Raw genomic sequence first — 27,389 nt, 5'->3', positions numbered from 1 at the left:
TCATTTACTATAGAGTGCGCTATACATGTGGTACAAATGTACATATGTATTATGACAAGTGCATCTCTTGTTGAGAAAATTCTCGACAAGTTGGCGAGCACCGTCGCAAGGTACGCTACTGTGCCGGCTCACACCTGTTGCCCTGAATAGAACACACGCGTGATACGTCACTGACCGTAAACTGTTGGCACGGCTCACCTGTCGGCGGCCTCACCAGTGCTTGGCTAGGTTCTTGAGCGTGCGGTTCGCTTCGTTCGGTGCTGCTTCGCGAACTTTCGTTTATTGTGTTTCCGTTTTCTCAGAATCTCGGGATCTTTCCGTAAAGTTTTCCTCTGGCTCAACCTGTTCGAACAGATTAATGCTGATTTTGTTGTGCGTCCAGTTCTACCGCTATCAGGAAGTTTCGGAGCGAGTGTGAACGGGATTGCTGACGACGCCCACGAAACGGAAACCGCTTCAATTCGCCGCTGCGCGAGGAATAAAGAAGGAAAGGAGAAAAGAAGAAAAAGAGACAAGGCGAGAAGGAGGAAAGGGGATATCGATAGAAAACTTTCCAAGGATTCCTGAACATCGTGGATTCACGTTCAACAGAATTGTATACAAATACTTGATGAGAGGATAGATCCGCGAGCTTGTGTCTATTATTTACCTCTGCCCGACCCCACCAACGTCCTCCGATCGGTCGCCCTGTCGTTATTTACACCAGTGACTAACATTCCCGTGCAAGAGGTCCACTCGAGGCTTACATACACCGCATAATCATTTTGCACACAGGTATTGACAAACATAATTTTTATTTATCACATAAATTTTCACGATTATCACGATTTTAAATATTTCATTTAATTATTTCACTAAACACGTTTTCACTCGAAATTGCCTGAGGCAGTATCGGGTGTAAGCATATTTTCCGAAAAAATTTTAAACGAAATAAAAATTTGTAATTTATATATTGAACAAATCATAGTTATTTTAGCATTCTTTTCCATTTTCTCTTGTATAGAGTTTATTTTATGTCGTCATATGTTTATAATTCTGAAATGTTAAATAGACTGAAAACAATGCAAATTTTAGTCTATTTTCGTTTTTTCTTTTTTATGAAATATTTTTCAATTTGTTGTAATTTTATAGTTTTGTATGTCCTAAATAAATCCAAAATTTTTTTAATGAATATTAATATTTTTTACTCTTTTACTAATATATCACTTTATCATCAAAATTCAAATGCCGATCTAATTGATTTTTTGGAAAAATCATTAAGGCCTTATATTTTCTGAGATATCCTTGTAACCTTGAGTTTTTCTAGTGGCATCGTATAGTCTTCCCTCCGAGAGTGATCAAATTTTATCCCCACTGCTAGTGGATTCATCCTAGGGCGCTCGGTTGCGCTACATATAATGTAACACGATCCGAGACAGTATATCGGTGAGGCAATACTAATACAATGATGAAAGAGTATTACTTTTAGTTATTTCGTTACCGAACCTTTGCCAATGTATTTGTGAAATTTTTCTGATTAAAACGAAACCAAACACGATAGAATTTCGATCATACATATTTACTTATTTAATAAGTGACGAAAGTTTTCAACGCAAAGGAGAACAGCTTGTGGAAAGAAAGAGACGTACAGAGTTGTAACAATCGGCATAGAGGCGTATCGATTACAATGGTAACATAAATACAAAACTTTTGTATTTTTATTCTTTTTTCCAGAACTTTTAGTAACATATTTATGAGATTTTTCTGATTAAAATGTGTTGGATTAACTATTCCATAGAATAGTTAAATAAATACTATTCTAAATATACTGAATATATTATTTGAATATATGATCTTTGAATATATTACTTTATTTAACGGCTCGGAAAGAACGTCTTTACTCAAAGGTTTCCTACAAGGAACTGAATTGCAGGCCAAAAAGAAAGCTGGGGCTCACTTAACTTTTAGGGACAGTTTAACTTATTGCCTTGGAGGTTCGAGGGTTTTCCCTGCAGGACCCACCACGAACACATCTGACATTCCTTCTGCTATCCTTGTATAAAATAAGGTTTCTTAGAACATTGAGTCATTTTTAACTGATCGATACATTCAATTTACAATGTTCGATAATAATCCAACAAAATCTGTCTAAACACGGTATAATTTGAATTACTTTTACTTATCGAGTAATTTACGTGTTTTTCAGTGTTGAACAAATGAAATACATGTACGATGGATTTTTCCAAAAAGATGTTTTAATATTATTCTATTGGTGTTTCCAAGTTAAACATCTTCATGGCCTCCAAATGTAATTGCACCAACCGTGACACGTATGATTCCAATCTTCGCAATATATCTTGTAATTCTTCTCTTTGTTCTTCATTAACGTTGATATCTTGCTGTAACGGTCTTCGCAATTTGATAACTTCTCCGTGATCTGCATCTCTGTTTTCATTTTCGTTACTATCGGTCAAGTATTGGTGCTGCAAACCAAAGACCTCTTGTTCTTTATCTTCATTACCTGTCGTTTCTTGCATTTGTTTTGTGACAACAGTAAAACTGTGTATTACAGGATGATCAATTATTAGTGCACCATGTTTCATTAAACCATCAATTCGATGAATGCGGTGATGCTTCCACTGCTCCAGAAGTGATGAATGTAATCATAACTTTTTAATTACCTAATAAATTACCTACACCGCAAACAGCGATCAACATTCGCTTCCACCGTCCTGACAGTGATCAATGTAAACATTCGAATTCGCTTCGACTATTTCGAGAGTGATCAATGAACAAGACATTGTAGTTTCTTCATTCTTAGTTCTATTTGTACGAAACTTTCATCAATAAATTGGTGAGATTTTTCTGGTCAAAAGGAGACCAAACTCGATAGACTTTTAATTATACTTGTATCATAATGAGTTATGATCATTAGTAGATTTGTTGCAATCTGCCGCAAATGAATTTTTTTGCATTTTTTGGTCAACAAATCATAGTTTATCACAGTATAGTCGGTGCTAAGTTCTATTAGGTTCCGGCTGAGATATGCATATTTAAAGTTCTTTTGTACGTCGGTTTCGAGATTCTCCCAGTAAAATCTTTGTCGTATTCTATTGTATGTTTTAATATCGGAATATGGGTATATAAGAAAACACACTCTAATATAAAATATGAAATAGAATTTATATTTGAATAGTAACTCTAGAAGCACGTTGTGAGACACGTCTTTATCCAGCGAAAGAAACGTTACGAATGAAACACAAGAGATCGAAACAGAGGAACAACAGTCCAATATGAACAACTGAAGATCGAGGGTCCCATGCCGGGGACAACATACAATGTATATTAACTGTAGGTGCAATGTATGCATATACGGGTCAATAGCCGATTCAATCGATCCTACCTTCTAAAGAAATAATATATTGATTTTGGTCTACATTTATGAAATAAATTCCAACATTTAATAATTCCTTTATGTCGACCTACGGTTGAACAATGGGCTTCTTCAAGAATATTTCTTCGTTGGTGACTTTCTGGTTCGATAACCGTTCCGTGACAGACTATTATTTTTATGTGTTTTCCTGTAGTGGAATTACGTAGTAATTTTATTGTTTCTTGCCAGTCAATATCATCTATTTTGTTGAATTTTGCGATTCCTATTGTTTCGATGTTGTGTTCCTTGAGTCTTCTGTTCAATTTTTGGAAGGTCTCCGCGAATATTTTTGGTGTTGTCCTTTCTCCTAAGGTTCTTTTGCAAATTACTATTATGTGTCATTTGTTTCCTTTCTTTGTAAAAATGACGTCCTCGGTGTGAGAGTTCTGTGGGTCGTTCTCTCTTCCCTTCGAATTCTTTTGCTCCTTTGTCCACTGGCTCCCCGTTTTCGGTAAGGAAGTACAGAGAGTTATCTTTTCTCATGTATAGTTTATCTCGTTGGTTTAATACTGTATTCCTTATGGATCTTGTTTCTCTGCTGTGTAGGCATTCTTCGTCTTGGATTATACGGTCGAAGTTATCGTGGTCTAATTCGTCTTCGTTGCTGTCGTCCGTTTTTCCCTCTTCTTCTTCTTCCGAATCGAATATGTTTTCTATGATTATTGTATTTTGTGATTGTAATGTTTTTGGGTGTTTGGCCGTTCTTTGTTCTGGGATTTGAAAAGTCTGTGGCCTTGGTTTATGTGACGTTAGACGTGCCGTCAAAGGGGTGTCGTCGTCGTTGTCGTCATCGGGTTCTGTCGTCGGAAGGAATGTGGTGTGTTCTCGGTGGATCATTGCTTTAACTTTGTATCGTTTAGCGGAGCGCTCGCGAAGTTCTTTCTCTGTGAATGGTGCAGGTCCGTCAATATCTTGGGCAGTTTGGCTTCTTGTTCTCATATTTGTGCGAGTGATAAAGGGTTCTATTTCCTCCCTCATTTCCGCAGTTTGTGGTGGCGGAGTTTTGAGTATCCATGCATGGTCATTCCATTTTCGGATTTGTTCGCCTTTGGGGTCCGAAAGTATGTCTAATTCAATCTCTCAGTATGAATTGGGTATGCGGGCCTTTCTATGGGATTTCGGGACAGTGCGTCGGCATTTACATTTGTCTTTCCTGCCTTATATGAAATATCGTATTCGTATTCAGCAAGTTTCAATCTCCATCTCAGTAACCGTGAGGTAGGATCCTTAACGGAATGCAGCCAGGTGAGCGGTTTGTGGTCTGTTATTAAAGTGAATTTTTTCCATACAAGTACGGTCGAAAATGGTTTACACAGTATATGATAGCGTGTAATTCTTTCTCTATTGTGGGTTAATTTAATTCTGAACCGTTTAAAACTCGGAATGTATAAGCTATTGGTTTGTATTTGCCGATCGGACCCTGACTTAACACATCTCCTACTGCAAATTCCGATGCATCGGTGGTCAAAACAAAAGGTTTATTAAAATCGGTGTATTGTAGTACCGGTTCTTCGCACAGTTTATCGCGTGGAGTTTGGAATGCATCTTGTTCTCTTTCGGTCCATTTAAACGATTCACCCTGTTTTAATAATTGTGTTAATGATTTTGCGATTTTAGAAAAATTTGGGATAAATCGTCTATAATACCCTGCTAATCCAAGAAATTGCTTAATGTTCTTTTGCGTTTTGGGAACCGGGAATTCCTGTACGGCTTCTAGTTGTTTTGGGGTTTGCCGGACATCGTTTTCGCTAACAATATGTCCGATGTAGCACACTTTCTTAAAAATTCCCATTTGTCGGGGTGTAGTTTTAAATTAACCATGCGCAGTCTATCCATTAGTTTTCGAAATTTAATTTCGTGTTCGCGTAATGAGCTTGAATATATAACTATAACGTCCAGATATGCAAAAACCTCGTTGGCTTGTAGTCCTGACAATACTCGATCCATTAAACGCTGGAATGTCGTGGGGGCGCTTTTCAAACCGAATGGCATTCGCTCGAACTCGTAGTGCCCATGCGGTGTTGTGAAAGCCGTTTTATATTTGTCATCCGGATGTATATGAATTTGATGAAATCCTGACGCTAAATCAAATCTTGAGAAGTATTTCGCGCCGCCTAATTGGTCGAGTAGTGGTTGGGTAGTGGGTATGCATCTCCGATTGTGTTTTCGTTTAACATTCGTAAATCCAATACCATCCTCCATTGTTTGTTCCCCTGCGAGTCTAATTTTTGGGGTACAAGGAAGTCGGAACCGATGATGGCCTCTTGAGTAATTGGGAAGTTATTATCTAAGACGTGAAAGGTTACGAGTCGCCCTAGGATATTATTTTTAATTCCCCTCTGGTCAGTACCTGTTGTGTCGTAATGCCGCTCAATTGGAGAATTTCGTTTTGATTAATTTTAGTAGAGGGGTTGATTAAACGGATTTTTATGAGGTTAGGGCCTGATCCACTATCAACCATGAGATTTGAAGGCGAAATTAGATCGAAGCTGCTGATTCGCACAACAGGCACGTAACCACTTCGGGTTTTTATTCGCGCGCTACAGATTCGGCGATCTCGGACTCGATGTTGTATACTTGGCGCTCTGTCGGGTGACCGCGTGATGCGCCCGTCCGTGCGGTACATATTTGCAAAGTTTCCCGATTGGGCCTGATTATTGTTTTGAGCTTGAGTATTGCCTGCTTGTTGTGATTGTAGGTTTAACGCAGTGATTTGAATCTCCTCTCTTAGTCTATATAAATTGCGTTAAATTAAAATAATATTTTTTGTTTTGTATCGTACATACATTTATATTTTTAATAAAAATTAAGTTGTTTATGTAGAATTAAAAAAATATTTGTTTTTAATGTTTTCGGATCGTAACCCCTCTTTTTGTACTGGCTCTGGTCTCATACAACACGGCATTTTCTAGGAACCTATCTACCGTGTTATAGGCGGGTTACCTGTATATGTATATTTCGAACGTTACACTTTAGAGCACCAGACGATGTAAACAGAAACGACATTCCGCACAGGCGGCTATACACAGAGTGAGTGTTCCCCGGTTTCCTCACGTAGGCCTTATTACACATATTGTTGCTTAATCCTAACGAAGATGTCGCGATTACAATTGCGATCGGTAACACAGTTTCCTGGTTTCCAACACTCCCACTTAATCGCTACGTCTATAAATGTAATTGTTCGGCCCCACACAAAAATATTCATATCTTGCTTATTCGTTATATTTGTATAACTTTAGTTTAATCTAGTTATAACAAAGCGTATATCTTATAGTCTTACTTCGTATCTTATCCTAACAAAACACAGCACATATCGTAAAATCACATTGTATATATTATTGAACTAAATAGTTCAAGGCGGGCGGCATGTTCGGTCCCACACAGACCGAACGTGAGATTTACCATAAACACGGTCGGCTGCAATAGCCACTTGACTCTTGAGGCGACGCGACGGTCCCAAGATTTGGGTGTCATCGGACACCACTTCGAGACCTCCGTGAGCGAGCCCATTGAAAGGGCAATATACAAACACTTCATTTTCCAGACCATCTTTCCCATATCCTTCACACCTAATCCATTCAGATAATCTAAACACAATTCCACCAAATCGCATCCCTACTCCGACGACCAAATGCACCACCCACTAACCAATAGAAGAAGAGTCCGAGCTAACGTTATAGACGACACGACACCGAACGACCAGAAAGCTAAAATACCTCGAATCGAAACTCGTTGTACGCATTATATCTCGCCAACGGACTTGTGAATGTTAAGTTTTAAAATATATTGAAGTGTTGTTCCAAAACGTCGAGTTTCTTTCAAATAGACGTAGTTAGCCCGTAACTCCGTCAAGGCCCGAATATCGTCCGCGAGCAAGCGAAACGGGATTTACGACCCCGCGAAGTCCGACAGGCGGACTGACGACATTTCGGACGCCTCAGTAATCCTAACCCTTTTGCGAGTTTATTGTGCCTGTCCACCGTCAACGCCTTTGTCAAAATGTCGCCGACCATATCTTTTGTGTTTATATAGCGTAGTTTTACAATTTCTGATTTTACTGCTTCTCGTACGAAATGGTTTTTAATATCAATATGTTTCGTGCGACTGTACGGCATTTTGTTCGTTTGCCCACGCTAACGCTGACTGACTATCATTAAACACGTTTATTAGAATTTTTCTATTTGTAATTTCATATACAAAGTTATTAAAAAATTTCGCTTCCTTACAAGCTTCGGAGAGTGCAATGTATTCGGCTTCACTCGTTGAAATTGCTCTTTGACGCTTGTTTTTCACTTTGCCATATTACAGCTCCTCCACCCTGTACGAAGGTAAATCCGCTGTAAGATTTTCGATCTCCGTTATCATTTGCGTAATCTGCATCGACCAAATCCGTAACATCAATACCGGATTTTCTGTATGCTAGACAAAGATCCATAGTTCCTTTTAGGTATCGTAATACACGCTTCGCCGCATACCATAGTGCTCTTCACTGTGACTATTATTAAATTTGCTAAGATAACTTATAGTATGGGCAATATCTGGTCGTGTATATAAGGCCAGATAATTTAGATGACCCATCATCTCCTGGTATGGACGATCATCTATTACAGTTGCCTTTTCTAATTTTACTCTCACCGCATACGGAGTTTTGGCTGGTTCACAATTTTCCATATTAAATTTCTGTAAGATGTCTTTTATATAACTACTTTGATCTAAATAAATACAATTTTCTTTTCTTGTTACCCTGATTCCTAATATTGATTTTACCTCACCTAGGTATTTGATCGAAAATCCCGAAGCTAATTGATTTTTTAATTTGATTTTTTCTTGTACGTTATTGCTAAATACTAATATATCGTCGACATATAAACAAATTATTAACTTTGAGTTATTTACCGTTTTATAGTACTACACGCGAGGTACTCATGTTTGCCTTCAATTCTAATTTTATTAAAATATTGTGAATTCTTTTATACCATACTCGCGCAGATTGTTTTAATCCATATATCGCGCGTTTTAGCCGACAGACTTTGTTTTTGTCGATGATGAAACCTTTGGGTTGCTCCATATATACCTCTTCATCTAATTTTCCATTGAGGAAGGCTGTTGATACGTCCCAGTGATCTATACTCATGTCTAATTGTAATGCAAGCGAAAATAAGGTCCTAATAGTGGAATATCTACTAACAGGTGAAAAAGTTTCATTAAAATCCGTGCCAAAGGACTGTGAACAGCCCTTTGCCACTAGGCGAGCTTTGTAGTTTATTACCTTACCATCTTCGTTTGTTTTTTACTTGACGACCCACATGGACTTTATGGCTTTGTTTCCTTCTGGAAGAGTAACTAAATCCCATACCTCGTTTTTCTTGAGGGCTTCGAATTTTTTTTCATAGCGTTTTTCCATCTTTCACACCCACGACTAGACAACGCTTCTTCTACGGACTTTGGATCAGAATTTGTTGTGAAGAACGCCTGATGTCTGGCCATACCCGGAAATTCTCTTGACTTTCGTTCCTTTTCTGGATATCTCCTCTCTGGTAGAGGCGTTGAAAGATTATCTGTCTCAAATTCTGCTGTATTATCGGTATCATTTACGCACTCGAAATTAGTGTCTTCGTTGGAGATTGAAAATGAATCGTTAACCTCCGACTGGAAGTTGTTTTCTTGCTCTGTTCTATCAGGAATTATGTTGTAGAATAGATTTTCTTGTCGAAAATTAACAGTGCTGCTGCTATCTTCCTTTTCTTCTTTTTGTGTTGGGAATTCGTTTTCTATAAATACGACATTTCTTGCTTTTAGTACCCGCTTTGGGTTTTGTAAATCTATCAACCTATATCCCTTTGAGTCTAAGCAATAACCCACAAAGACACATTCTTTCGCCTTTTTATCAAATTTTGTTCGTTGTTGTTTTTCAATATGCTTGTACGCTTTGCACCTAAAAACGCGTAAATGCCTTAGATCAAATTTTTCGTTGGTCCATATTTCATATGGCGTCTTGCCTTTAATTGCTCTTGAAGGCGAACGGTTTTTTAAATACACAGCTGTGCGTACTGCTTCTTCCCAGTATTTTTTATTCAAATTTGCATCTTGCAGCATGCAGGTTGCTTTTTCTATTATCATTCGGTTAGCTCGTTCAGCTACTCCATTCTGCTGAGGAGTGTGCGGAATGGTTGTTTGGTGACGGAAGCGATTATTCTTTAACAATTCTTCCATCTGTTCGAAATATTTTTATGGTTTTGCCTTTTCCATTCGTTGCCCAAGCATTGAATTCCTTAAAGGCCGTTGTTACTTCGCTCTTATGCTTTGGGAAGTAACAAAAGGTCACACATGAAAAATCGTCAAGTAAGATAAATCCATATCGTGCACCAGACCAGCTTAGCTGTGGAAATGGACCACAGACGTCGGCATGCAGAATTCCCAAAAAGTCATCTGCTCTGTTCCGACCTTTACTTTCAAATGGTAATTTGGTCTGCTTTCCCTTGATGCAGGTTATACAGAGTTTTTTTTATTAGACTCATTATACTGGATTCCGGACGCCAAACCTTTCCTCAACAAAGTCATACTGCGATCATTTAGGTGGCCAACCCTTTTATGCCAAAGCTCTTGAGTTTGTTGGTTGCTTACGACATTATATACAGTACTTACTAACGGTTCTATATGTAATTTGTATAATCCGTTTTCGATAGTTTCTGTCACCAACACTTCTCTTTTTGCTTGGAAATCGGAGTTTTTGTACAATTTACAACCAAACGCGTCGAATACCAATACAAAATCCTTGCTAGCTAATTTATTTACTGACAGCAAGCTAGCATTTAGATCAGGCACATGTAAAACATTAGTAATAATCTTGTTTTCGGACTGACCTTTGATTTTTACGACTACGTCCGCTTCCTGTGGTATGGAGAATTTTATTGTCTGCAACTATTACAGTTTGTTTCTCTCCTGCAGTATAATCTTTTGTGATTTCTTTGACCTTTCGAAGAGTTTGAATTTTCTCCTAACGACTCTGGTTTCAAATTTCTGCAATTTGGCTTGATATGTCCTAATTTTCCACAACCATGGCATTTTATAGCCTTTTTCTGAAACTGAAACCTTGTCTTATCATGATACTTTTGTTGCTGTTTTATTGCAAATGCTACGTCACTTAGGTTATTTTCAAGCTGAACCTTCACATCTTTTGGCAATAGCTTAGTTTTTACAAGTTCCGTTGTGATCTGTACCTGCAAACTATCAAGAGCCATCACCATCGGTTTATATTCCGTTGGTAAACCGACCAATAGAATAACAGCCAGTAATTTGTCTTCTACTGGATTACCGATGCCTGCAAGTTTTTTAGACAAATTTAAAGCATCTGATACATACTGATTCATGCTTTCAAAGTTTGCATAATCTAATTTAAACAACGCTCTCATTAAAATTAAAATGCGTGATAAATCGTTATCCTCGTAGGCTTTAGCTAGTTTTTCCCACGCAAGTTTGGCTGTTGTCGCATCCTTTACGTGAACATAACAATGTGAGCGAACGTTCAAGCAAATGGCCGCCAATGCCCTCTGATCCTTTTTTGAATCTATGCTACTGCCATTTGGTACTGTAACACAATTCCACAAGTCTAACCCAATAGTGAAATTTTCATTATAAATTTCCAGGTGGAATAATTTGAAATACCGTCTAATTTTGGATCTATAGATGGTATATTTCCAAGTACATTTATCGGCGTGGTTGAACTTGTTTGGGAGGTCATTGTATTACGTAATGAAAGTTTGGAAAGAGAAATTTATAATGATTTTCTCTTAATGTGTGCATCGTAGCAACAAAAGAACGATTTCAGCTGTTATTTATATTAAAGCAACGTGCGAAACTCACCGACTTTTAGTTTGTCGTGAAGGACGATGAAATGGAATTGCTTAAGAAATAGAAATAGGTATTGCTTAAGAGGCTTGTAATTTGTCAAAGTAAAAACGCAGATCCACAAAATTAAATTTTTATTATTCAAAAATACTTAACTAATGAAACATCTTTATTTTTCAACGAAAATAAACTTCTCCTAACTTTAACAACAAACGAACTATATAAATCAGTATTTGTTAGTATTGGTTTACAAAAGGGACATATACATTATAAGTAGCTAATACGATAATAAACATTTAGTTTTCAGATTCCGAGTTTTCATTTTCTGTAATTGCACAGTCGGGGCACCTTGGATTTTGTGATCGAGTCACACATATTTCGAGCATTTTTGGCAGCAATAACTTGTTTTCCTATCCCGTTTTCGCGGATAAATTTGACATCTACCTTTTGCGTTTCTTCTTTTCTGTGGTGATTCAGTAATACTTGTGCTTGGATCGAGAGTGTCAGCCAGGCGCTTGATATTATTACGCAGCGAAATCGGAAGTCGAGGACTGCTGTTTCTTTTGTGCATATAAGCTGTAATAAGTTGTTTACTTATTTCTTTCAGAAAATCCCTTCGTTTTATTGAAGCGCTATTATTATTTTTATATATTATGTATGCATTGATAGCTCCAACATTCAATAAGGAAAACAATAAAGTCAAAGGTCAGCGACGACTAGGTCGATTTATACTATATAATGCACACATTTCGTCGACTACATCAACACCATCTTTAGTTTGGTTGTAAAACAGAATGATTTCCGGCTTAGATGTTTTCTCATCTATATTATCGTCATAATGTAATGTGGAAATCATGACAACGTTTTTGTTTTTCTTTGGCACAAATGAAGTTATGGTGATATTGGGTTGAAAACCAAAAATGGCAGCGAATGGGTTTCGTTGCTTTGTATTGATGAACTCATGTGGCAATTCTCTTTTATGTGTCCTTATTGTTCCCACCATAGTTAGGTTATGATCTCGTAACAAGGATTTAGCCAATGGATAATTTGTAAACCAATTATCCAATGTCATATTGCGACTTGTTCCAGATATAGGTGCAATCATCCTGAATACAACTGCAGAAGGTGTGTTTGAATCTTTGTATGGGCCTTCAGGTTGTGCGCCGACATAAACTTCCAATTTAGAAGTATAAAAGGACTCGGCATCAACCAAAGCAAATACTTTCAGGCCATACTTTGCCGGTTTGCTTGGAATGTACTGCCGGAAACTGCATCGTCCCCGAAACGCTTCCAACTTTTCATCTATCGTTAAGTTTTCTCCTAAAGAATATATCGACCCACATACTTCGTTGAATTTGTCAAAAAATTCTCTGATTGGAGTCAATTTGTCGTAAAATCTTCGTTTAGTTCTAGTACTTCGGTCGTCAAATCGTAAACATCTAAGAAGAAAACGGAAACGAGCAAGCGACATTGTGCTCCTAAATAATTCAACACTGGTACCGTCCGTAGCCCACAAATCATGAAGATTCTGGTGACTAGACTTACAAAAATCAGCTAAATAGTCAAGTCCAAACACAGCCCTTATTTCACACATATCAGTCTTTCCAATAGTATTATTTATGGCGTAATCCACTTGTTTTCTTTCTATTTCGTCATTTGTGTTCTTCAAAATTAGATCTTTCATGTCATCAGGAAAAAATATCTCCCAGCAATCTAAAACTGATTTTGCGCTACCTCCAGACAGAGTTGGGCACTATTTAGATAACAAATTATTTAAATAACGATTCGAATAAAAGATATTTTATCTTTATTCGTTATTCGAAAGTTCGAATAAAAAAAGTATCTTTGTCGAATATATAATTTTATTCAACGAGAATTTTTCCGACGAATGAAGAGAATTTTTTTTATTCGATAAATCTTCGAATAACTTTTGCCAGTTCGAATAAAGGGCGACGAGGTCCGACGAGCGCTGAACTTCAAAGACCCAGCGACTGACAAACGGTATACAATGTAAGCAGATGGAGAATCGCGCACGAGTGGAAGTTTAAACTTTTAGATTTTTCAATATACCTCCATAAAATTGCGATGAGTGAATTGAGGGGCTCTACAACTTATTCGTATTAAAAAGATTATTCGCATTAAAAATATAAAAGCTTAAATTGCCAATAATACTCGATTCTCTATCAACATTAAGTATCAATAAAAATTGTTCGATTACACTCGAGTTTGGACACATTTTCACCAGGAAAAGCCCCTCAATTCGCTCGTCACAATTTTATGAAGGTATATTGAAAAATCTAAAAGTTTAAACTTTCATTCGATGCGGGATTCAATCCCGGACCAAAAGATTCTCAGCCGGAGATGTTACGGCCTGCGCCAACCGAAACTGTTGAAAGTCACAGTCATATATTGAAATGTAACGCAAATAAAATATTTCATATTGCAGTTTTAAGTTTCTACACGGTTTTCCTGAATATAAAAATGTTTAATATTACATAATACACCTAGAAAACGGTCAGAAGGCATCGAAACAATTGATTTTGTTTTTTTTTAACGACGATGCAATTTATAAAAAATTCTGAAAAAATTAAGAAAAATTGTTTCAATAATATCTTACTGAATTTTTATAAAACTGGTATCTCTGAAACTTTAATTCGAAATGTGCACTTTCTTCAAATGATTGAACATCCAATTATCCAATTTTCTTAAACATGTTTGCATAATCTGGAAAATCTGTGAAAAATACACATTAATAATCACGATGAGACAGAAATAACATAATAACATAAACATAAACGTAGTCAACTGAAAACTTCGATATAAAATTGGCAATTTTATGCTTTCGGATTTGTTTAAAAATCGATTTTGCAGCCAAAAATTCATGAATTTCATGAAATATTCATGAATTCTTTCGTAATTTTTTGTTGAGCATGGTACGACTAAAAATTAATTTGGTTTGGAGGCACTTTTGACCATATTATCCGGCTTTGTCTTAAAAATCAACAAAAAAACTTATTAAAAAAATATAGAACATATTTCAGTATACGGCATTAAACCCGATCTTTAAAAAAGATTTCTAGTCCCAATTTCGCATTGATATCTTTTTTAGTTTAAATGTTGTAGCAAAATGTGCGCCTCGCCGAACCGGGAATCAATTGGGCTAATCGATTGCGGTTCAGGCGCTCAAAACTTTGGTAACGTGAATTCGGTGGAACGCGTCGAACAGTCGAGCAGGCAGCTCACACGGCAGAATAGAGGTACGCTTGTGTGTAGCGCGTGCGTAGTAGAAGCAACGAAAGGAAACGACGGTACGTGAAAGTTCCCTCCCCCCGGGTGGGGGGGGGGGGGGCGCGTCATGCGATTCTAACATCACGACTGAACGAGTCTGATCGAGCTCGATGAATGCGGTAGTGTTCGTACGTGTCGTACTGTTGCGTTCGTCGTTTATTTTCTCACTACAAACGCGAAAGAAAATAATACAACTACGGTCTCAGTCAGTAGTGAAATAGATTGACATCTTGCAAAAAAGATCAACTACATACTTATTGATTAATTAATTCTGAACTCTTTCGAATTTCACAATTAATATTAATTGATATTTTGCATGATTCTTTAAAGCTAAAATTTATGTTGTTTAAATGAAATATACATGAAAATATATAGTAAATTTCAATTTAATTTCTTTTTCAAGTTCAGTTACAAAATATATTCAAAATGGATGCGTATTAATAGTGTTAAAAAATTGTAGAAATGCGAATCATAATTATACGTATGGAGAAATGTTATTTACGTTCAAGATTTAGGAAAATTGTATTTCTATAATTTGGAAACGTGGTATCTATATTTATTAATATTGTATTGATAAAGATAATTGTAGATATATAACATAATGACATCAAATAAAAAAACGTCAGATATGTACATAACTCGTCAATCATTTGTATTTGACCAGATTTGATCATTTTTGTGGATCTAGTTCCAACATTTATCGTTCGTCAGCGTAGAGGGCGTAAGAAAACCAGTTGTTTACATGTGAGACACGAAACCCCATATGGTGGTCTACTCCTATACCTCGTCTGTGCTCACAGTCTTGTTCTGTATCAGACTCATGGTTACTGACTAACTCTAAATCGATTTCACTATCATCATCTGCGCTAAGGGGCTCCTCGTCTGTCACAGCGTCATCTATAAGTTGACGTATTCTCCCTAATTCTTGCTCGTAACTCATCTGGTAAAGAATAAGATACTATTTACAAAATTACCTCTTAAATATTTACGCAAACGTATGTTTGCAGAAATATAGGAGACACAACACTAGCGATAAAAATTCAATAGAATATACAGGGTGTCTCACGTAACAGCTTTCACGATTTTTTAAGTACTTGCAATAATCTGACAAAAAATATTTTCAGCAAAAGTTGATCAGATTTCGATTGGCTACATGTTGCAATAAAAAAAGTTCGAAAAACATTTTTTTTTAGTATTGTCAAGGTCACCTTCATTTTTTTAAATGGCACTTTGTATTTTTGACTTAACAGTATTATAGCCCCTTTCAAGACGAATTCAACAACCTAGTATACCGTGACCTTGGGATGACCTTGAAGGCGAAAAAATGAAAATTGCAACAAAACATGACAATCTGCTTGAATTGGAGATAATAACTTGTGTTTATTATTAAGACTCGAAATTACATTCAATTCAGAAACCTTGACTAAATGAACGCAAACGATTTCGTAAAAAAGTCACATCAAATGTTTGAATTGAAATCCGTTTTGTTGTAGGCACAATTCCGTTCTTCGTAGTAAATTTGCATTGGTTGCTCTTACGATACTGTCGTAGCGAAGTTCTTCGCATGCTGTACGGATTCGCTGCTTTAAATGTTCCTTATTTTGTATTGGAACAGCATAAACTATTGACTGTAAATGAGCCCATAAAAAAATCAAGTGGTGACAAATCGGGGGATCGTGGTGGCCAAGCTAGAGTTATTATCACCCATTCAAGCATACTGTCATTTTTTCTTGAAATTTTCATTTCTTTGCCTTCAAGGTCATCCGAAGGTCATGGCATGCTGGGTCGTTGAATGCATCTTAATATGGGCTATAATACTATGATTCAAATATACGTTTTATTCAACACTTGGTATCTGACCAGAAGCTCCGCGTGTTCATTCGCGTTGACTCACAAAACGAGAAGTACACTCAGGCCCGACTCGCTGTCACGCGTTGTTACAATGTTACAATTAATCTAAAATCCCTGGGGTCTGTGAGACCCCACCTAACTAACTGACGCATTAAATTGGGATTTTTAAAGGGTCTGACAGCATAATGTGTACCGTAATCGTGTTCGGTGTTACTGTTCGTGCGTCCGCGGGGGTTGGAAATTCGGCGTTGCGTTTCTAATACAATTTGGACTATTTTTTCGTAATCTGGACCGTCGTTATGCGAGAACTGCGGTTTCTCTGGATTGTTTCCTGATGTGAGGAGGTTTTTGTGCATCCAACAATTGGGTGCTTCATGCCCTGCTTTTTTGCAAAATTGACAAGTGATTGAAGATTGAATTATTCTGTTCCCGCCCCTCGGATCGGTCAGAGAATCCGCCCATGGTTAAAATGGCGTTATTTTCCCTTTCGACTGAAATTGCTTTGGTAATGGCCTCGTTAATATTTTCAAATTCTATAGTCGGCATTCGTATTGAAATTTCCGGTTTTAGACGCCGTAAAAAACAGTTCTGCAAATTCTTGTCGGTGCTATCAACGAACGTGGGTGTGATGCATCCGGCTTCTCTTTGAAACGCGTCTGCAATACTCCTACCTAACTCGCTTGATTTTTGGAAGACATTAAATAGTTTCCCTAAAGCTTCGTATATTGTTTCGTGCGGCGCATATATAGACCTGAGGTACTCTACTAATTCGCTCACCCTGCTGAATTTCGTTCCGAGAATCGACCGTCCTGCATCTCCTTCTAATTTGTTCCTGATAGACCTCACCAGGCTGTCTTCGCAGTGGAACGGGATCATGTCCGTAGCTTCTTCACATACCTCGGCGAAACACACGAAGGCCATATTTTTCCCAACAAACTCCGGGGTGGTATTTAGTGCGTCTTTGTACAGCGTGACGTAGTATCCGTTGTTGCCCATCGTTGCCGAGGATAGCTCTTCCTGCTGCTGCGCGGCTTAGTAGTTTTGATGCTGGGCCTGTTGCGTTGCTAGTTGCTCCTGTTGAAATGGTGACCGTCGCTGCTCTTCCACTAGTTGGTCTTTACAGATTTGTATGTGGGCTAACTGACTTTCGAGAGTTCAACACATTGCCTCAATCTCCCGACTTCATTCTTCCAGCGTTTGGTTCTCTGTTTCTAGCAATCTCGGGCTTGGGGTTCTTGTCAGAGGCATCTTCAGAATAGTTACTGCGTGTAAATCTTTTCAAACTTAATGCACGCCACTGCCACAAACGATCCCACCGCTGCTGGGAACGACAACAAACAATATATTTGTCTTTACTTTTGGGTCAAACCACTGAAGGAATTTACCCGGAATCGGGACTCGAGTAGTGGACCGTGAGCCGAATTAACTATTAAAACTGTTTATTAAAATCAGGATTATACAAAGTCGTGTTGGCAGTTCGGATTTCGAATCTCGAGTGAGTGCTGGTTTGAACTTGGCTACTAAGTTTTTTTAGGTTACATTTCTATTGGTTGTGTTTGTGTTTTGTGGGGATGAGTGAATGTGCACACGCGATAATTTTCGAGGTACAGTAGAATTCCGGTAATCCGGCACGCGTAGCCTTATTAGTCACTTGTTTTGACTACATGCATGAAGCAACAAGATGATAATGGCAGCACGAACAATATTTTTTGGCGTGAAGGTGTTGATGCGTTGAATACATTTATAAAATTCATTCAGTACAAGAAATATAGTTCTATAGAAATGATGGAATATCGAAGACAGTATCCTGACGCCACAAAACAGAATTTATCAAAGGATTTTTGAAGTTTCTTTAATATAGAGAAACACCTGATCAATCCCTCTAGGACTAATTGAATTTTTCATAACCACAGGGACATATTTGTCACACTTTTGTTTTTAGACTATTGTTGATGTACACAGTAGACTATTTTGGAATTTCTTCGAAAGGGTTAACACAGTCGCGTCTAGAACAGGATCTGCTTCGTCTTACAGAACGTCCATAAGCAGATCTGAGACGAACCGCTGTCGAAGTTTGTATACGTAATTTAAAAACTTACATGATATATATCTTAAATTCCAGGCAAGTGTTTTAAGACGTTGTATCAAGAATTCAGACAGGATCTGCTGAGCCTTATTGACAAGTCCGTCAGCAAATCTGGGACGAACTAGTTTGATCTAACCTATTTCGTAATTTACATAATATCCATAATAACTTCTTTTTTCGATCTTAGAACTATTTTCCCTTTGTAGATTGGAACTTATTAATGAAGTTATTTAATATCTACGTCAGTTACGTATATATGAAAATACACTTCAAACAAAAGTTGTAGTATACTATATAAGGAAGTGAATAGCGACAAGAAAACAAATTTTTTTCAGGGTCACTTTTTCAAGTTTTCAAAGTTGTCGATGTTTTTTTCTATTAAGAACTGTTTATGCTATGTATGTATCCTTAAAGAGAAAAAAGATAAGTTCAACGATTTATCGTAACGTATATATACGTCAAGATCTAAAAAATTCAAAATTTTCAAATTTGAGGCGCTTTGGGTTCCCATAATTCAAGCGATCTCAGATTTTTTCCAGTTGATTTTCCCAACACGCGTTTCAATTATGAGGGGCGAGATCAGAAGAATATTGCAAAATAATTTTCGTCAAGTATAGTTAAGGTCCACCCTAGTGTGGACTCAGTCCACTGGACTGTCCTTTACGTTGCACCACTTCAATCGTTCTTTTAGGTAAACTTTTGTACAGCGAATCTGCATTATATGACAGCAGCTCGGATTTTGTCGTGGTCGGGCACTATTCTCCGATGAAGTGCCGAACGTAGAAAAGGACAGCAATAGTCTACCGCCACCTACAAGCACGCCGCGGTTGGTAAACACGTAGTAATTCGTTTCTCCTATGAATTATCTGTCAAAGTCAAAGCGGGGGCTGCCTACGAGACCCTACTATTTTTTTATGCAGTGCCAAACGTAGAAAAGATTTCACCAACATATTCATGGCATTTTTCTGATTAAAATAATACCAAACACGATACAACTCGGATCATATTTACACTGATTTTCCGTTAATATAATTACAATGGGGAGTAACTTTCATCGTTCATTGCAAAAGTAAATGTCATCAGAATTATATCATATTTAGTATTATTTTCATTAGAAAAATGCCACGAATATGTTGGTGAAAGTCTCATAAAAAAATAATGAAGAATAAAGAAGTTTTTCTATTGGATTAGTAGTGGTCTCCTGGTCTCACATCGATATACCCGAACCGTGCCATGTTCACACTCCTCGGCCGCGGCGCACAGTGCGGACAAAAGGCCTGTTTTCGGCACTTCTCGTAGTTTGGTTATTAATGTATATATGTATAATTATTGCAAAATTTTATTATGCATAAAAATGATTATTATATGATTATTATTAACAATTTCCATCCTAATACGCATGTTTTGCAAAAGAAATGTATTTCATATCGTAATATACACGAATATTGAACTTTTCCAGTAAATTCCCCACTATAACTGTGGCGAACAAATGGCAACATTTTTTACGACCAAATTTGTTTACAAATGTATACTTATTGTTAATTATTCACAGAAAATGAAATTTAACAATATAACTAATACATTTAAAAATAAAATAACAAATTTTCCACGATAGATCCAAAAGGAAAGGTATGGACACTTCTTAAAAAGTTTATAAAATTGAGAGTCGCAAAAAGTGGCAGACAAAACTATGAAATTCTTAAACTATAATAAGTAATGTATCCGAATATGCATAAATCTCAGGACATATTTTGCCGTTTTTGTTTTATGTTAATTTGAAGTTTTATATGCAATTAGCAAATAAAACCACCGTTGAAAATTTGTACAAAAAATAAATCTACTTTATTAAATGTATAAAGAATGCATATTCCTTGGTAAGCACTTTCCATTACACAGAATTATTATTGCACACTCATTTACAGTTAATATAATATTTTTCGATTTTTGGAACTTTAGAGAGTGCCTCCATGGCCATATTTTTTTACAAAAATCTAAATTTGGTTACTAATGCATATGTAATGGTAATTAGTCACAAAAAATTAAATTTAACAATAAAATTAATAAATTCAAACAAGAAAAAACAATTTTTATGCATAAAAAAATTGTTAAATGATTTTTAAATGAATAATAATATGAATTTCCTGCTAATATGCAGTTCTGCCAAAAGAAATTTTCATACATCGTTAAATAAACATGTAGTCAGATGTGCCGACTTGTCCACACTGTGCGGCGGCTCTCGAGCTTCTGGGCCCCTCACGGGGTATACCCCGCGGTAGTCGGAATAATTCCACGACGACTAACAATAAGAATTCTCGGCGACGTATATCGCGGAGTCACTGTACCTGTAAGTGTCTTATTGTACTATAATTTTGATCCAAGCTTTCTCAAGCGTCTCTAAGTGCTGATTTCAATTCGGATACTGTACTATACAGGTTAATATTTGTAATCTAAGATAATATTTAGGTCCGGAAATCTCGCTGGTTAATTAAAAACCTCCATATTCCCCATTCCAAAATAATTTATAAAGTTAATTAATAATTTAAAAGTTACAAAAGAAGATTATATTTTCTTGCAGCAATTCTGTGAGCATGGGTACCTATTTGTTGCTTAATTAAATTGAAGTAACACTGTTCATACGACCTGGAATAAGTTTTATTTCCGTCTTTCTTTTATAGGCGACACCTGGCCATATTACACAGTCCAACAAAATAAAACTTTTTTCGTGTTCAGCAATAACTGTTGGGTGATTCTTGTAGACATAATTAATAATAACTAATAAGAGTAATAATAACCAATAATTAACCCATAATTAATAATAACCAAAAGTTGCCAATTAAATTATTATATAAAATAAATACATTTAAAAAATATATATTCATTAATTATTAATTAATATTTTTATTAATTATTACTGTAATTATTATTGTTGTTATTGTTATTGTTGTTGTTGTTATTATTATTATCATTTTTAAATTTATTTACATCAGAAATAGGTAAGTTTTTATTTTGTATTTAGTTTTCTTTATTAAGTATTACCACAATGAAATTTGAATGTATCTCGTATTTTTATAATCTTGTGTAATAATTAGCACCCAAAAAGACAAAAAAGTTTATGTAATTTACGCGTGGCACGAATGCATCATACACAAGCTGTCAATGAATATATTCTTGATCTGCTCATATAGTAACCGAACCATATACTTTTGGCGAATGGTTTCTTTACCAGAAATGTCTGTAGAATTCATTACTGTATAGTAAATTCCTTCTAGATACAGGATTGTTCAGATAAATACAAAAATAGAGCGCATAAAGTTTTTGGCATATTATACATTGATGAGATTGTATAAATTGATGTAGACACTGTTTAATACTAAAATACATTAATACAAAAGCAATTAGATGAAATAAATGAAAATTTAAATCGAGTGGCTACTAGGATGGTGCTAAGAAGGGAAGAGGAGGAGATGTTATTGTTTGGAAGGAGAGTTTTCAGGAACTTGAAATTCTGCTGTTTTTTCCTTTTCTTTTTTCTGTCTCTCTTGGCTAATTGGACCTGGTTGAGGCTCGCCAGGTTTGACTTTTACTAAAAATTTGTCCAAAGAACTTTACTTCTGCCTTCTCCTCGGGATGTTTCGCAAATGTGACATTGTCTGGTCATTCTGGAGAATGCTATTACGGCATGTTTGGGCTTTCTGGGGGTGGTACTTTTCTGCAAAGTTTTTGACATCTATCCATTTGGCAAAGAACACCATAACTCCATCACATCTAGGTCCATGCACCTTCCTAGAGAGACAATATCCTTCTTTATAGACACAGCCTCAAAGCCCTCAAAGTTCCTTCCAGCAGCATTCCTTCAATGTTCTGTAGGAAACTTCCTGCCAGGCTTTGTCAATGAAGTTATGCAATAGGCGATGGTAAAGTGATCTTTCGCAAGGTCTCTCAGCGTTAACTCTGTGTCAGAAATCACTTAAAAGTACCTCTGCAACAGTGCTTTATTGTAGAGTTTCTTGAAATTACTACTGACCCATTACTGCTGGTCCATGGGCTGAATGAGAGGAGTCACATTATGGGGGAAGAACTTTACATTGATGAAGTCTAACTCTGGCAGCATATAGTCCTGCAAGCTTGGAGGATTACCGGGTGCATTGTCCATTATAAGGAGGGTCTTCAGAGGCAGCTTTTCCTCTTCTAAATAACTTTTTACACTTGGCCCAACACACAACATCAAACTACTCGCCAGTGTAGAGGACTGGCATTCCAGTGAATGCCAGTTCTATTTTTAAAATTGTCATAGTAATCATGGCTAGCTTTAAATACTTCACTTTCTTGGCTCGTTTCTGCCTTGTTTTTCAAAAGATCGGTATGCATCAGTTTTGTCTTTTCGCAAATCATTGCCTTCGATATGCTATCGCTAGCACCTTGTTTTTCTGTTATCCAGATCAAAAGCAGTTTTTCAACATGCTCTAATGTCCCTGATCTTTGTTTCTTAATCGATTTCGCTCCCTTCACAACGTTAGCCGACTTTACATTAGCCGACGTATAACCAAGTTGGATTTCAACGGCCCACAGACGATGCAATTTATCGTACAACAAATGATGCTTCAACCGTCTGAAAGACAATTGCAACCTTTCTGGTGCGGTTGTACAATTTGTAGAACGATGCGGTCGTATCGTACGGCAGTACGGCATGCTATAAATCTGTCGTACGACAGATTTGACCGCTTGTGGGCAGTTAATAACTTGTTGATACGAGTTCGGCTCAGCTCGCCACTGACGATAGATTTTATAAACATGGACAATCAACGATTTGCTGTACGACTGTGCGCTCGATTGAGGATACAAGTGAATACGACTTGTCTTTCAAACTGCCTACACAACTGCGACTGCAACTGCTTGGTTGCCAACTGCGTACACCTTGGTGGTACGATAAATCGTGTCGTCTGTGGACCGTTTTATTCCAAAACGGACGCGTACCGAGGTACCACTTTATGTGACAAATGTAATTTTTTTTTTAAACTTTCTCTGATAGCAATCTCTTTCTGTTTTCCGTAACGATGTTACCAGCCGTAGAGAGCAATTGTTCGCTGGTTGCTTGTGTAGCAGGAATAGTCATATACAGGGTGAGGCACCTAAGGCAAGCCACCCGAACAACTTCTACATTTTTTGAGATAGGAAGAAATGTTTCAGACAAAAATTGTTTGGTTCCGAAGTGCCCATTACGTAGTGTACATAACTTTTTTTAGGTGGAGATACTTAGGAGATTTGAAGGTTAACTTAGTTTTTTTAAATGGAACCACATACTTTTGGTCTCCTACGATTGCAGCTCTTCGCAAGACAATTTTAACGATAGTCATTCAAGGTCATTCAAGATCATTTAAGGTCATAAAGGTAAAACAGGATGAAAAATATAAATTCACTGTCAACGCTTACGTAATGGGATATTTTCAGCTTTATTAATGGAACCAAATTGACAGAATCAATTCGAAATTTAAACAAAGTGCTTAAATCCAAAATAATCTGCTACAACAGATGCTGAAATTGATGGCCAGCCACAGAAAGACAGCGTCTGGGGCGTTCGCCCACTGATTGCGTTACGCAGTAAAGTGTGTGGTAATCAATGACAGCACAGACTCTTTTTATGCGTTCCCGCATGTTTTCTTGCATCTGTTGTAGCAAATTATTTTGGATTTAAGCATTTTGTTTACATTTTGAATTCACCCAATTTGATTACATTAATAAAGTTGAAAATATACCACTACGTAAGCATTTACAGTCAATTTATGTTTGCATTAATTTATAATCTATGGCCGAACTGTAATAGTTTATGATCTATGGCTGTTGCGAAGGCATTTAAGGCAAGGTATGTTATAGCAACGAACAGAAGACAGTACCTCGCCCACTGTAAACCGAACAACACGTATAATAATTTATTGAATGAGACGATATCAAGTTACGCACGTTTCATGGCATATACATCCAAACCACAAAGGTGGCTGACACAGTACAAGTTTAGTCACAGACTTATGATCCGTCGGATCAAGACCAAGACGTATCTTAAGTCTGTGTCTGAACGCTGTGAATGGAAATTATTAATTAAAAAGTCACGTGACTATCCCGGGCCGTTAAGCCCACGCTGTACTTTTATAAAACGGTCTCTTGCGGGTCCTGTAAAAATCGAAAATTTTTTCATAAGTCGCTTCTAACATACTTGAAAAATATATTTTTAAAGTAATAGGCCGAAATTCAAGTCTGTATCAATACTGTAGCCTGATGGGTCAGCATAACTCTACGCTCCAAGCACACGTATTGTGCGCGGTTATCTGGTTATTTAGTTATCTAGTTATCTAGTGAACAATTAGAAGAAAATACATTATTTAAGGAAGCAGAATTTCTATTTTATGGTCCAAAAATAGCAGATTAGCCTGCGACAGCTCTATGAATAATACATTACAATTTTGGCAAACTTGTCAAAACGCTTTTTTCTCACGAATTTTGTTGATATTGAAATATGTTGTCAAGGTCATCATTCTGAACAACATTTCCCTTTAAAGTATTTGGCGGTCGGCCTTAGTTAACGAGATAATTGCAAAAATCTTCACTTGTAAAAAAACTTGTGGATGTGCGCTACCTCCTCTCCGATTTATATCTCTCCGATTTTCTCTCACATTTATATCTCCGATATTCTCGCGCAAACGCTTCATGACGTCTAAATAATATTCCTTATTCACCGATTGTCCATTTGGAAGGAATTCGGAGTGTACCACACCATGGTAGTCGAAGAAAACTGTCAGCATGACCTTGATTTTCGCGGCAAATCAACTACCACTTCTCGACCATCTTCGAATGTTTTATACCATTCATATGCCTGTGTTTTTGACGTGCACGATTCACCGTACGTCTTCTCCAACATTTTCAGCGATTCAGATCACAAAATTTCGGTTGCAACACAAAATTTTAAGCAAACTCTTTGTTCAGCAACTGTATCCATTATAAAAATCGCAGAGCATTCAAAAATATTATTACAAAAACAGACGATCTCAACAAACCGATTAACAGATGACGATCCAATTCAGTTAGGCAAATCTAATACGAACTCATTCTAAAATTCATTTAAATTTAAATCGAAAAATGATCAAAACTATCAACCTAACTTAATGAGTTTCTGTTACGTTTTTCGAGGTCGGGGTGTAGGAGTGTCGGTGTTCCTACAGAACAAATTCAATCATTTCAAATTCATTAATTTGTATTGGATTCTCGTAACCGATATAAATTATGCATATCGTGACACAATTTAAAATCTTTCTTTATACACGGTGTTACCTCCAACACGACGCACAATTTTTCACCCACTTGCAGCCATCTGACAAAAAAGAAAAGTTTAGAAGAAAAGTTAAAAAGTATGGAGTGTACAATAGATATCAGTAAAAAATGTAAGAAAACAGTTTGTTTTCATGGTGAAACCGGGGTCACCGTGGATTTTACAAATAGGAGCACATATTTTTTTTATTTTTTTTTTTACCATATTGTAGAGGACATCGAGATGAATTCAAAACATTATTTTTTTATGAGACTGTCACCAATATATTTATGGAATTTTTCTGGTTAAAATGATACCAAACATGAAACCATTCGGATTATATTTACACTAATTTTTCGTTAATATAATTGTAATGGGAAATAACTTTTATCGTTTATTACACATGTAAGTATCACCGGAATTATATTATATTTGGTTTCATTTTTATTAGAATGTTACGTCTGGAGAAGCTCTCTCCGCGTTCATTTCGATTAGAATTTTCTAATCTCTTTTCCTAAGATCGAAAAGCGTCCCAAGCGTCCCGTTTTGTTTATAGAAGAGATACCGTAAGATTTCTTAATATGAAAATCTTAAGAACACTCCCTTCTGGAATCTGTCAAGATAGTTTCTGATAAGAAATAGCCTAAATAACCTCTCATTAACCCTTTTTAACACGTTGAATGCCACATCACCCGTATGTGGGTGACGGAATTATTTGTGCAGGTTTTAAAATGAATTTTTACGTTGATATATCATTGTACCAAAATTGATTAGGATCTGTAACATGCAAGAACGTTGGAGGACTACTCGGTATCATACATTTAATTTTTTTCAATTTTTATTTCAGTACATAACTTACTTTGATTTTATGGAATTTTTAGTGTTTCTAGTGTGACGATCAAACTGTTAACAAAGATCTAACTGAGGCCCGTTTTCTATTAGAAGCGACAAGAACAAGAGTATGACCCTACGTGACATCAAATTATAAACAGAGCACCCTATTCATTTTCAGGGCATATAAATCGGCTCATTTTCATCCTCTTCGGTCAGTAATCGTACAGTTACGCCCACACCCGTGTTTTGGACATATGTCGAGTAGACTCTGTATATTCTTGCCGAGTATGCCGAGTTCTTGTGGTGTAGATTTTATTGAAATATCTTACGTCTATATTATAAAATATTCTTTCCCCGTATCCAAAAATTCTAAATATAAAGTCTGACTTAAAATATATCAGTTCGAAGACATCGCTACACGATAAATGATACCACGTTATCATTACATTTTTGTAAAGAGCGTAAAGCATTATCACTTGATAATAGCCGCGAGTTTTCTTTGATCGGTATGATGTGTTTTTAAATGCTTCGAAAATTGGAAACTTTTATAAACACTGAAACACCGGTTTTGACAATAAACATATTGCCAATAAATATTGCTTCATCCAATATTTTATTAAAAAGTTCATTACAATATTTTATTGCGTGCAAAGCAATAAATTTTAGAAACAAAATTAATGTTTCAGGTTTACCAGTTTACCCGGATCTATCTACACTGACAATGAGTGTATCAAGATCGTCATTTAATTACTAGATTCCTCGCAATTAAATTA

The 27,389-nt window shown here is 36.6% G+C and overlaps 1 protein-coding gene across 1 annotated transcript in view; it reads left to right on the top strand.

Moving 5' to 3' along the window:
- Positions 1 to 203: 203 nt before the first annotated feature.
- The window catches only part of LOC143364149 (echinoderm microtubule-associated protein-like 2), a 497,449-nt gene continuing 470,263 nt past the window's right edge, over positions 204 to 27,389 (top strand). Inside the window, exon 1 of the mRNA XM_076804737.1 lies at positions 204 to 774. The gene's annotated coding sequence lies outside the window, so the exon portion shown is untranslated. The remainder of the gene's footprint in view (positions 775 to 27,389) is intronic.

This window comes from Halictus rubicundus, chromosome 1 (genome assembly GCF_050948215.1).
Source record: "Halictus rubicundus isolate RS-2024b chromosome 1, iyHalRubi1_principal, whole genome shotgun sequence".
In the NCBI taxonomy this organism is placed as follows: Eukaryota; Metazoa; Arthropoda; class Insecta; order Hymenoptera; family Halictidae; genus Halictus; species Halictus rubicundus.
The sequence above is the reverse complement of the archived record's forward strand: the minus strand, read 5'-3'. Positions and strand labels throughout refer to the sequence as shown.